Below are 13913 nucleotides of genomic sequence, written 5' to 3'. Positions count from 1 at the left end.
GAGTTTGAAGGACCTCAGGGCCTCACAATACAGACTCCAAACCTACTTTATAAGTAAAACTGGAACAAGAAATTTTTTCAGGGCATTTTAGGGAGAAGAAAAGCTCTTAGATATCAGTTAAAAGTCTAGACTTCCAGCAATTTCAGATAGAGATTGGGATTCTACTGCAATTAACAAGGCGGGAGGAAAGGATATCCACATCATATTAATAGGTATCTGTAGGAGTCAGAAGAAAATCAGCAAAAATCCAAAAGAAGACAAATTCAGATCACACCTGTGTAGGCAAGATTCCAAGTATATTTGGAATGTATTGAATGCTGATTAATCCAGACCCTCTACTATTTTCTATCCTTCTATCATCTGATCAATTGCTCACTGTGCTTCTATAAGGAGGTTTATTTTGTCCACACTTTATAAATTAGGAAACTGAGAATTAGAGATGGTAAGTAACACACCCAAGGAACTCACTGACAATTCCTAGCAGAGACAGGACAAACCTCTATTTCTTTTTTACTTTTAAACCTTTGTTCTTAATCTATATGCTAAAGAATTTCAGCTACACTACACTACCTCCTCAGGTTAAGGCTTTCAGCCTTAGGGAGTGAAGAAGCATTAACGGAGTATGTGTATTTTGTTGACCGTAACTACGTCTAAATTAACTGTATTATAAAGTATAGATAATTCTTACTGCATAATATGAGTTCAATCATTTTCAATTAATGTTTTTGTTGTCTTCATCAAATTTCAAACTAGGGCACCCTTCTAGGTATTGCTATGTATGGAATGATGTCTAGTCTGAGTCTGCTCAATATAGAAGTCAGGATCCTGATTCTAGGATGAGCATACCTGAAAAGATGCAATTGTAACGAAATGTTACCTGAATAAGGACTATTTTATAATTAATTAAAATCTAATTAATTAAACTTAATGTGGTCATGTCATGACTTTCTACAGAATATTTCCTGAAAGTAACCCACTCTATTTTAGAATCAAAGTTAAGTATGGCACTAAAGAGAGCACAGAATGAAAACTGAAGCATATAGGAGAGTCTAGAAAAGGACTGGAATTGGTGTTTAGCAAAGATATTGGATGTATAAGAGAAAATTGTATTACGAATAGATAGCAAAAGTATCTAATAAAAGAAAAAGAAAAGTGAGATCAGGATTGCACAATGATTTTTTTCTTGGATTAGCTCTGAAAATGGGTAAAATCTCTATGAGAACTGGTCATATTTAAAGACCTGTTTTCACTAGAGGAATATTTGTATAAGAAATTTATCTTTTATTTAATACCTGCAAGCTTAAGCATTCCCTTTATAGACATGATTTTTAATGTGTAAGATACATTTATGCATAAAATTTATATTCATTATTCAGAAAACATTTCAGTATTATAAATGCATTTATAATAATTGCATTTGCTTTTATAATGTCCTTATGCAATATGTAGGAGAAGAACTCATCAAACAGTGTTGCCTTGTACTGGTCACTGCTGCAATCACCTCCTACCACTCCTACCCATAATTACTAATATGTTTATGACAGTTAAGTTGGAGCCATTAATATGACAAATACTGGAATTTAAACTGATTTTTAACAGTGATGGGTGGGAATTCCATTCTCTTAATTTAAAATGTCCTCCACTGTTTATTTCATTATGGTAATGAGGGTAAAGTAACATTACTAGGTAAGCCAGCAAATAGTCACATAATTCAAAGTTGACTCGTTTGCTAAAGTGTGGCTACAATGATTAACATAAGATATCGGCTAACCATTTAACACCCTGCCGGCCACATTGACAAATGGTTTGTCTCATGAACTCTTCAAAGCAGCCCCGAGAAGAAGTTCAGTGATTGTCATTCTCATTTTACAGATGTGGAAATTGAGGTTTAGAGATATAAAAATAATCTGCTTAATTCACACAGCCAAAAGGTGGGGGAACCAGGATTGAAGTCTTGGCTGAATTTGGCTTCCAGAGTTCTGTACAGGCAGCACTTATGCCATCACGAGAGCCTAGCATCAGCAGATCACAAAACAAATGGGAGGAAAAATATCCCCATTTTGAAAGATTAGTTTAACAATTTGCATTTTATTTTCAATAATAACTCTTTTTTAAAGGTGCTTGATTTTCATATATATGTAATGATAAGCAGCATCATGGGATGGTTACGAGCTTAGACCAGTGCTACACTGCCTGGATTCCAATCCTGGCTCAACAAGTTATCTTATTAACTGTGTTATTTAACCTCTCTGTGCCTCAGTTTCCTCATCTGTAAAATGATGATTAAATAGTGCCTATTTCACAGGGTTGTCATAAGGATTAAACGAATAATTCATATAGAATACTTAGTCAATGCTTGGCATGGGTAAATTAGTCATCTAGGCTATTATTATCATAAGTTGTATTTAGAATATTAAACTGGTGTTGATACAAGATGGCTGGAATACATGTTAAAGGGTCATATCTGTTGTAGACTTAACAGATTTACATAATTTTGTATACAGAAATAGAAGTTTCAAAGAAGTGGGATTATAAAAGGAAAATCTATAATCACAGAACTTTGTACACAGAGTGGACATATAATATCTTCCTAAGAGAGTTGAAAATAAAAAAATTTAAGGGTGAAATCCCAGGATTTTAAGCCTGGTTCTTTTGCATTCTAGAATCAATGAAAACTCAAATGGAAAGCGAATGCAGTGAAATGACAAATGCAATGGGAAAATTTAATTTAATGCCTAGAAATATGCAGACAAACTTTTTAAGAAATATGCACTTCTATTTAATGTAGTCTGTGAGGAAAGTCAATTGTTCAGAGCTGTTTATAATAATCTGAATCTGTTCCTCTTGGTGTTGCTATAAAGTTTTTCATTTTGGATTGAGTGTGTGAATAGGTGGGGCTTGCTTTTATGACCTCTGTCTATTATCCATCAAATTAAGGGGCATGAGGTGCACAAGAACAAAGTAAAAATATTTCCTTGCAGGCCAGCTTCTCCCCAGAATAGAATCATCCAAAATTATTCATGCTTATTTCCTCTTCATAAAAGATTATTGCTCATTTATAAAAATGTTTTCTATTTAGAAGAAACCAGAGTAAAGCTTTATCTAGTAGAAAGCAGATCTTGGTGGGCAATAATCTAGAATTAATTTTATCCTGACAGGGCATATCAAAACTCCACTAGATTTGAGTCCCTAGACTCTACTGATGATGAACCTATTTTCCTCTTGATTAATTCACAAAACTCCTTAAAAGGATCAGCAATCAGAAATGGAATCTTTAACCTAGTCACAGAGTGCAATTGGTGGACAAAGCACATGTTCCGTGTCAAACTTCTTTATTAAAACTAACATATCTGACTTATTGTAATGATCATGCATTGTCCTGGTATATACTCAAATTTTTTATACTTTGTAACCAAATAATTATATTTTTCCAAGAAGTTTCTGGTTATTACAAAACATTAAATTTTGTTCATTTTAACTACTACTCATTTTATTTTCTCTTCATATTGCACAGGTCCTTCAGACCACTCCTTGAGCTTATCTTGTTATCTAAAGGTTTAACTATGAAGAATTAACACACAATTGGCTGAGTGATAGAAGAATGTGGTGCTTAAAATGCAGTTTGAAAGTTTGAGTCTAACCTCTTTATCAAAAGTTAGATAGAGAGTTTGAGTTAAGGAGCTAGTTCTCAGAGAGGCCTCTCTTACCTTTCATTTATGCCCAGGGGAAGAGTACAGCTTCCTTCACATGCTTAGGCTACACAGTTTCAAACTGAACCCATCACATCCTCCTTGTTCTGCAAAGGTAGGGACACTAAGAGCTAGCTGTGACATACCTGGTACCTAGGAGACATGGGCGGGGTCCTCCAGGATGGCAGGATGATGTCGCCGCAGGCTGGTGGGAAGTTGGCTCTTCTGTTCAGGGCTGGTCTTGCTCAGGCTCATGGATGCAGGATGAACTGGGTTGCAATTCTTGAAATAGTGTTAATCCTTCTGTAAAGATCATCCCATTTTAGTCATCCTCGTTATTGTGAAAACATTGGCCATACTTTCCAAGTAGAAAAATAAAATTGATTTTCCAACTGGGGCTATTTGATTTTTAAACTGATAGATTTCAGATTGACTTTAATTTATTTATGACTTCTGGTTTTTTGGTTTGTACATAAGTCACAGAAATTTAGTGGCAATGGGTGAATGGCTTTGAGTGAAACGTACATGAAAACTTTGCTTGGGTTTACTTTGTAAACGACCTGATTGAAAGCAAACCTTTAGGCTCTCGTCCTAAGGTCTACTTGTGTTGGGATAGTCTCTGTCCTTGGTTTTGCTAAGCAGCGTAATAAGAAGCTTATGGAATGTCTCGAATTTACTTTCTAAGTCTATCCAGCCTAAACAATGACGGCACTTACAGTTGTATGACATCTAAATATATTGTTTCCCCAGGGGTTTGGTTTTACTTCAGGGAAGATTCAATTACCAAAATTGAATGTTATTACTGTGTAAGTATTATCAATGTCTAGTTGAAACATCTTTGGGAGTTGTTTTAAAGTGGCCTACACAACACATTATTGAAAAAAAAGAGTCAGAGAAACTTTCATTTAATGCCCCTTTTCCCCTTTGCCCCTATTAGGCCACAAGAATATTGTCTAAAGAAAACACAGACTGGAGTTCTCAAGGGCAATGGAAAAATTTGATAAGAAATATTTAAGTTAAGGTTAAACTTGGTGCAAATCCTTTTTAACTAAAAGCTCCCATAAATATTTCTCTCTTTTACCCAAGTAAACAACTCAAATATAAATATTTATTTATTCAAAATAAAATAAAAGTAGTAACCTAGTAATATTCATCAACATGTACTCTACTATTAATTTTAAAGTAAGAATTTACATAATCATAGCACTTCCTCACCAGCTATGCTAGGGGCCATGAGATGTGAATACCAATATCACAGCGATAAAGAAAAAAGTGGAAAATGTGAAAATGAAAAGCAAGGGGATACTGACGCTTATGTTCCTGCCTGTTATTTGCTCCTACACCTAAAGCTAGATAAGTTTTCCTGTAATTAAGTGTTTCTCCCTTATTGGCAATGAGGAAGACTCATTCAGCCAACGTGTACTAGTGTTTAATCTATCACAGGCATTATGTGTACAAACATGGACATGTGTGCCTGCCCTTATGTTCTAGTGAGGAAGACAGATGTGTAAATGCATTATTACAATTCAACTGGTCTAAATAGTCAAAGAGAAATAGGAGTCTAGTACTGTTGGGGCACCGTAAAGTACTAGCAGAAATTCTTAAAATTAAAAAGAACTCAGCCCAGAATGGAACATTGCAATTTGTAAATGTTTGACTGTCATGGATAAATGTATGTAGTAACAGTTACGGAGAAAATCAAAGTGATGCAAGTTACCCTTTCTTGAGAATTAAACTTTAGGTTGAGTTTTCTGCTTCTGCCCAAATAGATATAATTCTTTTATTGTTGGTTGTATTTTTTTTTACTTAGTTCAACTATGAAAGGAGATATCAAAAAGTCTATTATAAAATCTATAATTTAATTTTATATTCCAAAGTTAGGGTTTAATTGTTAGTTAATAAACTATTACTTACTCTTTGCAAAGCGTTGTGCCAACTACTGGGTTGTAAAGACGTGTAGGACAGAGCATCCCTGGCCTAAAAGAGCTCAATTAATCTAAATTTCAGTGTAATGTTACTGCATTTATTCATGGTAGGAAAGCTAAAGGAATGTAAAAGCACAGCAGTTTACGGAATTTATACAGCAAAGTTTGAAGGAAAGTTGGGTATTTACTGGGCTATTGCAGACGTCGAGGCATGTAATCAGATTTCTTAATTTGCTGATTGTGGTAGTGCCATGTCTGCCTCCCTTGACACTACCTATGATCTTACTGGAAACAAGGGTCTCCCACCTCACCCACAGAAGACAATAATATGGTATCCCTTGTTGTTTTCTAAAATGAACATATTTTAAAAATTGACTCTATACAGAGTTTTATTAGGATGTAATACTTCTTTTGAACTTACAAATTGTATTTCTGCTATACTGAGCTTCTATTGGATTAAAGAGTCATTTGGTAGAATAGTTTCCTTCTTTTCAAAAGTAATGTCTATAACTGTACTGAATATCTGTATTTTTTTCAAAGTATGCCTAGATAATCCCTTGGATTTCTAATGTTAAAATGATGATGCCTCTTTTGTATGCATAAGGTTATTTTATTAACTTTTGTGTTAACGAAATTTCCCTATAGTTGTTTCAAACTAATCTTCTGTTCTTATTATTCTAGATTTGGCCATCTGTTCATTTAAAGTGATGCTATTAATCATAAGCAGAATGATATTTAAGGTGATTACGTTCTGCCCTCTTGAATGTATGCGAAAATGTTGGGTGGTGGAGGAGGGACGAGATTATGTAATTAGATCTAAAGATACATTTTTAATCTGCTTACTCTTAGAAGATTAATTGATTAATGAGTACATATGATTTCTAAACCCCAAGAATTTACAAAAAGAAAGCCAAAAAGAGCAAAGGAAACATTTAAATCTAGAAAAAGTCAGACAACTAAAAAGCATTGAAAATAGAAAAATAATTGAATTAGTAGAAACAACACACAGTAGTATTGGTAATCATAACAAATGTGAATATATTAATTTCCTATTAACAGAAAAAATTCTAAGATTAGGTAAAAAAGCAAATTCTATCTGAATGCTACACATAAAGAAATGAAATGAAGACCTAAAATTATTTAAAATAAATGCTTGAGCAAAAATATGTCATGTAAGTGTGCATGAGATAAGTCCGGTTTGCCAATATTTAATTGAGCCAAAAAATTTCTAAATTTCAATATAGAGCATAAATGGAAGAAAGAGGTTTTTTGGCATTGACACAAGCTATGATTCATCAAAATATGTAATAGTTCTGATCTTTTACTCATCAAGTGCCATAACATTGAATTATATACAGCAAAAGTCATGAAAAATAAATGAACTAGATAAAAACACATTAGAGAGGGAGATGAATTACACTTTCTTTAGAATTTGACAATTATATTGGCAACACTATAAATTAGGACACAGAGGAAGTATATAAATGATAAACAATGAGATTGATTTTGTGTCCATGGTTATGTGATGAGAGAAAGAGAGATGAAGACACAAAGACAGAGAAAAGAGACAATATAGATTGTATGTAAATACATAGTACATATAATTAATATATACGCACAGAGAGAGAGAATGTTCCGAATTAAAGATATCTTCAATTTACTTGAAAGATTAAATTTAAAAGATAACTATAGACAATTTAAAAAATTTGTAATAGTGAAAACCAGTGAGGAAATAGGCTGTCAGAATGTGTAGAATTTATGGGCAAGGATCTGGCTTTAGAGTTCTGGACCAAGTTTACCTAAATCTCCAAGAAGCAGAGAAGGATGAGTATTATTTAGACTATATATGTTACTAAAACAAAACAAATGTAAATTCCCTAAGGTCCCCAAAATATTAACAATGGTGTTAGGAGTCAAAATCCAGTCAGCGAAATAGAATTTATGCTAAGTAGTTCGGTAAAGAGGTATTAACATGGAGAGCTGTTTACAAACTGAAACGTTAAAACTTCAAATAGAATATGAGAGGCAATTCAAATGGAAGATTGGTGTTATCAGTCAGAGTTTGGGACTGCGGAAGGGGCTGTCACAGTAGGAAGTGGGACCACGGAAGGGGGTCTGCCCAATGGAAGTTGGAGCCAAGGAGGAGACATGACCACTGCTGGTTACACTGTACCCATCAGTCAGAGAAAAAGGGGAAGAAATAAAGGTTGCTCCCTTCTCACTCTCTAATCTCTCACCAGTGCCTCTCAATGGGCAACTCTAGCAAGCATCAAGTTAGTGAAAGAAGCTGGGACACCTAGTTTGCTGGGTTGGTTCCCTATAGTATGGAGGAGAGCAGGGAAGGGCAGGGAGTGGATCTTGTAAGCTGGTCAGCAACAAGCATACAATGTTGTTTGTTTATTGGAGAAGCTTACAGGTTTACTTTCATTTTCTATTGTACTCAAAGAGACATGGTAACACAAATGTTTTTATTATTAAGTAAAATGATTGAAAACTTATAAGGTCACCAAGAATTCTTAAGGGAAATAAACTGAAGCGTTGCATTTTAGAGGAAAAAATCTGTATGTATAAAGTCATAATGGAGTGTTGTATTGAACAAGCAAGATTTGTGACATAATCTTGACACAACTTTATTTCTTGCCCTTCCTTTAGACTTTATTCACCTAAGTAACCTTACCCAGGATACGAACTGAATAGATATTATGGCTTTTTTTCTCATCCTTAGTTAGCTGAGAATTCTGCATTTACTTTTAAAAAAAAGACAAACTCTCAATTCTGGAACTATAAAACCCAATCCCAAGTAGCAATCAAAACTTCAAATTTGGCCTAGAATTAATTGTACTCTCTCCCAGCTAAGATCTGTTTCAGGCCAGGGAGCTGCCTGGGGCTTAGTCCTTCTGATCATTACCTTCTCCCAGTTCACTCTCCCCCTGACCAGTTGGCTATTTCTTCTCTGTCCAAAAAGGTAGGAGTTGGAGGAAGATGGAGAATGGACTTGGCCAACTTTGACTCAGCTGGTAATTTCCTGCCTTTAAGCCTAAGAGATCCTGACAGCTATTTCTTCTCTTTTGTCAACGCTTCAGTTCCCCTAAAGGATCTATATTTCCTTCAGTTCCCCTGACCCAGACAAGTACTTTTCTACCCCCAGGTTATATACATGTGACTCTGTCCTCAACTTCTGGGTACATGCAAGCAAATTTAGCCTCTTTCTGCTGGGGGCTTCTCACTCTCCAGCACCTATTGCACGGTACCCAAGATGACCTGAAGCAAGCTCTGTCGTTCATTCAAACACCTTATGTTCAGGGGAAACCTGGAAGTGCATGGCAATCCCAAATCAGAGAAATTATGCAAAATTTCTAACTGTAACATCAGGTAACTAAAGAACCAAGCTGGGGAATCTGGCAGCATAAAACGCTCTAAAAGGAGAACTCAAGTATGTCACTTAGATTACATCATTGGAAAGAACAGATTAGTACCGTTTCCATATTCCTTGGGTCATTTGGTTCAAATTCATAATTCTTGGAGAGAGATTCTTATTTGCTAAACAGGTCTTGCGTCTGCCCTTTGGCTTTACCTGGTTGGAAAGGGGTAGAATCAAGTAGAACAATACTTCGGGAACTCTTCTGTTTATACAAGCACTGAAGTTTAGTATCCCACAAAAACTGTACATAATGGGGACCTTGACCAGTAGTGGTGGAAGAGGAAAACCCCAATGTGTAAGCACTTATCAAGCTTCTGCTTAAGTCCTGTTTGCTAATATTGTATCAGGTCACCGGGCCAAACACAGATGGAAAAGATTGAGAAATAGGCTCTGCCTCTTGCTGAGAGGAGCTGAAAAACACAAAGTGAAGGGGATGTGAAGGATTTGTGATCTATCACTTGTATGTCAAAAAGACTGTTCTATGGTCCACATTCATTCTACCTCTAGAAGTTTCCAAACGCTTATTTATTTTTTATCAAGCACTATTCTGGGCATTAAAGATTGAATTATAAATATGAAAAAAACACTTATTCTTAAGAACCATTTACTCGGAGGGGATAAATACAGGCAAAATGGAGTGATTGGAATATTATGTGCTATGGTAAGAATATGCACAGTTTTACAACATTGAAGGAATAGTGATCCCAACCTTTTGGTAGTTCTCACTTCTGTGGGCAAAAATTATGGTCTCTGGAGAAGATGACCTAAAGAGTTTGGGTTAGAAGAAGACTAGGACGAATTATTGTTCTAACGAAGTTTCTAGTCAATTTGTATGGCATGAAAAGGAAAAAAATGCATGAAGTCTGAAAATGAAAGAGTAGATCCTTTGTGATTTGCAAATGATAAAATTGTTTATGTAGAACATCCAAAAGGATCTATCAATAAACCATTAAAATTAACAATTTAATTTAACAAAGTTGCTGGACACAATTTATTATATGGGATTCAGTTGAGTTTTTACACTAGCAAGAAGTAATTGTAGAATAACATTTTGAAAAAATACCATTTACAATCGTATCAGAAGACATCAAACACATAGGACTAAATCTGACTATAGATGTGTAAAACTTCAACACCAAAAACTACAAAACATTGATAACATACTAATTCTTACAACAATCTCTAATGATACATTAAGAGATGTGAGAGAGATGCTGACTGACTTAATAACTTGTCTAGGCTAAAAGAAAATGGCTTATAGTTGGTTATTCAAAACCGGGTGTCTCTTATCCATGAGCTTTCTGCTGCCCCAAACAGCTTCTGGCTCTGAATAGTTAATCACATCCTTTCTCTCCACTCTAGCCTCTACAATAGCCCTAGTTCAGATATTCAAAAATTCTTCCATGAATTACTACAATTGTCTTCTACATGGCTTTCCTGTTCTGATTTCGGATGCGTCAACATATTTGATTGCATCAAATTATATTTGAATATGTAACTACCCTCAGTCAAAATGTGTTGATGGATTTCTATTATCTACGTCTTAAAATCTGAACTTAGCACATCATGAGTTAACCTCGCCTATATTCCACGCGTATCTCCACCTATAGATAGCCTTCTGCTCCATCTCTTCTCTCTTCTCCTTCTTCTCTTCCCTTCCCTCCCCATAATCTCTTGATAACATGGAAAATTCTTGCTAATCTTGGAAGTCTCCACTCAAATTCTCCTTTCCAAATTTTACTCCATCTTTCCTTTGAGCTTACTCTAGTAAACTCTGGTATTCTTCAAATATGCTTTGAATTTTATTATAGACTGATTATGTTGCATTGTTTATATGTGTCTTTCTTCACTGCATATGACCCACTTGAATGAAAATACTAAGCCTTTGCAGTGCCTGGTACAGGGAGAGGTACAATAAACATGTGAAACAACCCAATCAATTAATGAAGTATTTTTATTCAGAATACTTTGATTAATTCCTTAAGGTAGGGAAATAAAAACACATAATTTGATCATTTGTAAAGTTTACCCTAAATAATTGACAGATGAATGTTTTTATTCCACAATCAGAAACTGGTATTTACTCCTAGCTGAGTAACTAAATGATTTTTTAAAAATCTATATTATTTCTCTTCCCAGGATGGAATTGTGATTTTACATTACAAGCTATTCTCTCTGGACCACACAGGCTTCGAATTTAAATTGTTAATGTTCCTTCACATATTAGACTTATTACATACAGATGTCTTCTATGAAGATTTTGAACTATCTTGCGGCTTCTGTCACAAACAAATCATAATGTAAAATTATGATTTTATTTAAATGAGGCATTAAATATAAACTACTCTATACTATGTGAAGACTAAAGTGCATTCTAAAAAAACTGTTTCTCCTATTTGTCATAGATGAATACCAACAAAATGAAAGGCCCATTATGTTAATATACATCAGATAATACAAATGTAAATATTTCCAAAACAATGCAACACTTTCAAAATGCATTGCTCTCCTTTATTAAGTTACAATATAAAGGGAAATAAGGTGGAACTTTACATTTGTAGTTACAGTGTTTACGCCTTAGGCTTCTATTGCAATATACCTTCAGTTAATGAAAAACTTTTTTTAACTCAGGGATGCTAAGCACAGTTTGTTTGGGGAGTTGAATTTAATTATAGAATTTTATTTTGATAGATGAGATAAAATTATAAAACTTTAATTCTTTCTTCATGTGTCCTATTTTCTTGAGGTACAGAATGGAGGAAATTTTCTACTTGTAAACTATATCTGCCCATTTCTGTAGAAATATATTTACTGAATTTGGTGCTATGTTTTTAATCACTAATTTAAGTTTTTATTATTTAAAGTCTAACTTTGGAATGTTTGATATTGTAAATCTATATTTTTCTCTAATGATTTTATATTTAGATCTTAGAATTTTGAGGGCATGGTCTATATATCAGTTATCAGAAATAACAGGGATTGGATTTGGGATGTTATTAGTTTGTGTTTGATAAGAAACACGACATACCCGGCCAAGCCGTTCCTTCTGTTAATAAGGAAACAATCACAAAAGGAAACGATAACCTCTAGTTGTTAGTTCTGACTGACTTCTGCCGGGAAACTAGTACTGAAGTCAACTGAACTAGACTGGACATTTGGCCTATTATAGAGGTCAAAGGAGAACAACAACCCAAAACCTGAATCTTAAAATAAGAGCTTTCTTCATTTAAAAAACAGAAGTGACAGAAATAGCCATTAGATTTTAGAATTCCTATATTTCATACTTTGAAAATAATAAAGTATTATTTTTTAAATTTCTTTCTTTATCTTTGTGCTGAGGAAGATTAGCCCTGAGCTAACTGCCAATCTTCCTCTTTTTGTATGTGAGCTGCCACCACAGCATGGCCACTGACAGACAAGTGATGTAGGTCCATGCCCGGGAACCGAACCCAGGCCACCCAAGTGGAGTGCACCAAACTTAATCATTAGGCCATTGGGGCTGGCTAGATAAATTATTTTTTAAATTATGAATTTTCTCTTCCAAATGATGACCTAGGTGAGAAGGTTCCTGGTTGCTATTTATAAGTATTTGCCTGAATATAGCTTTGGTGAAAGGAGGGTTTTTAGATCCCAACTAATGAAAATGTAAATTGGAAATAAATGTTATAAAGTATTTCATCACTTTTATATAGGTTTTTAATTACTAGGGGCATTTTGATGTACTGTCAAAGAAATTTTATCAGAAGAATGCAATTTATACATCTGGTGGAAATCTAACTGGTTTTGCATAATTATCAGTTTCAATGTTCCTCATTATCTTGTCATATTTCTCCATAAATGTGTTTTGTGCCTGCTTTTACTAGTATTCCATTATAGGCATAAATTAACCAAAGTGTGAGTAAGAATGAAAAAAAGAACTTTAAAACTATTTAGTGATTTTAACTATGACAGTGGTTAGTGAAACTAAAGAGTTGATAATGCAATTGATTGATTGACTATGCCAGGAGTTTCCTATCTGATTTTCACAAACCTGGGATTGTCACTCAATATGAGTTCATGAATTCTTGAAAGGTTTCATTTTAAAGAAAAAAATAATTAGTTATTATTAAATAATTGTGTATTAATTTAAAAGAGAAATAGAACCATATGTTATTTTTTACATAATAATGATGATGATGTGAACCCACTGGAACAAATCTCTCAAAACCTCACAAAAACAAACACTGAAACATATGCAAAAGTGTACCTTGAACAACTTGAAAGAAACTATGATATGTTCTCCAGCAGGAACATCCATCTAACAAACAAGATCCTCACCTAAGGTGTTATGTTGTGCTAGTTTACTAAGAAAGGAGCAGAGGCAAGCCAGAAATCAGAGAATCTACACTGCACTCATTTAAGAATGATTCTTACCCTAACTTATTTCCAGTGCCAACTTTAGTAATAAAACATTACACTGAAAAAGTATATATAATATACATACAAATATCTGTACATATGTGACATATAAGAAATTATAATTTGATAACATATATTGATATACATTATATAAATATTAACAGGAGGCTGGACAAGCTCTCTTTACCTCAATGTTAGCTAAAATACAAATACAACAGATATCTGGCAGCAAAGGGAGGATGGGAAAATGTTTACATATAGAATTTACAAAGGAAATTTAAAAAATGGATTCCATTATTTCGGGTCCTTTTGACAAGATGTAAGTTACAAAAATGGATTAGAATTATGAGAAGAGAAAGAATTTGAGGAGGATTTTTGGAGAAAGATCTCCTAGGATGTGAATTCCTAAGAAGAGAAAGGAGCTCTGTCTCCTTTTACTCAGGTTGGCAATGCAGTGGGACCACTCAGAGTTCTGAATTA

At 34.2% G+C, this 13913-nt stretch overlaps 2 long non-coding RNA genes across 4 annotated transcripts in view; one reads left to right on the top strand and one right to left on the bottom strand.

The window, feature by feature from the left end:
* The window catches only part of LOC139073350 (uncharacterized), a 77474-nt gene extending 73683 nt beyond the window's left edge, over nt 1-3791 (bottom strand). For both annotated transcript variants that reach the window (XR_011521979.1, XR_011521978.1), the window contains exon 1: nt 3708-3791. This is a non-coding gene — a long non-coding RNA (uncharacterized lncRNA). The remainder of the gene's footprint in view (nt 1-3707) is intronic.
* LOC139073349 (uncharacterized) overlaps nt 1-13913 on the top strand; it is a 175431-nt gene that overhangs the window by 91809 nt on the left and 69709 nt on the right. The window lies entirely within an intron of this gene.

The sequence above is a fragment of the Equus przewalskii genome, chromosome 9, assembly GCF_037783145.1.
Source record: "Equus przewalskii isolate Varuska chromosome 9, EquPr2, whole genome shotgun sequence".
In the NCBI taxonomy this organism is placed as follows: domain Eukaryota; kingdom Metazoa; phylum Chordata; class Mammalia; order Perissodactyla; family Equidae; genus Equus; species Equus przewalskii.
The sequence above is the reverse complement of the archived record's forward strand: the minus strand, read 5'-3'. Positions and strand labels throughout refer to the sequence as shown.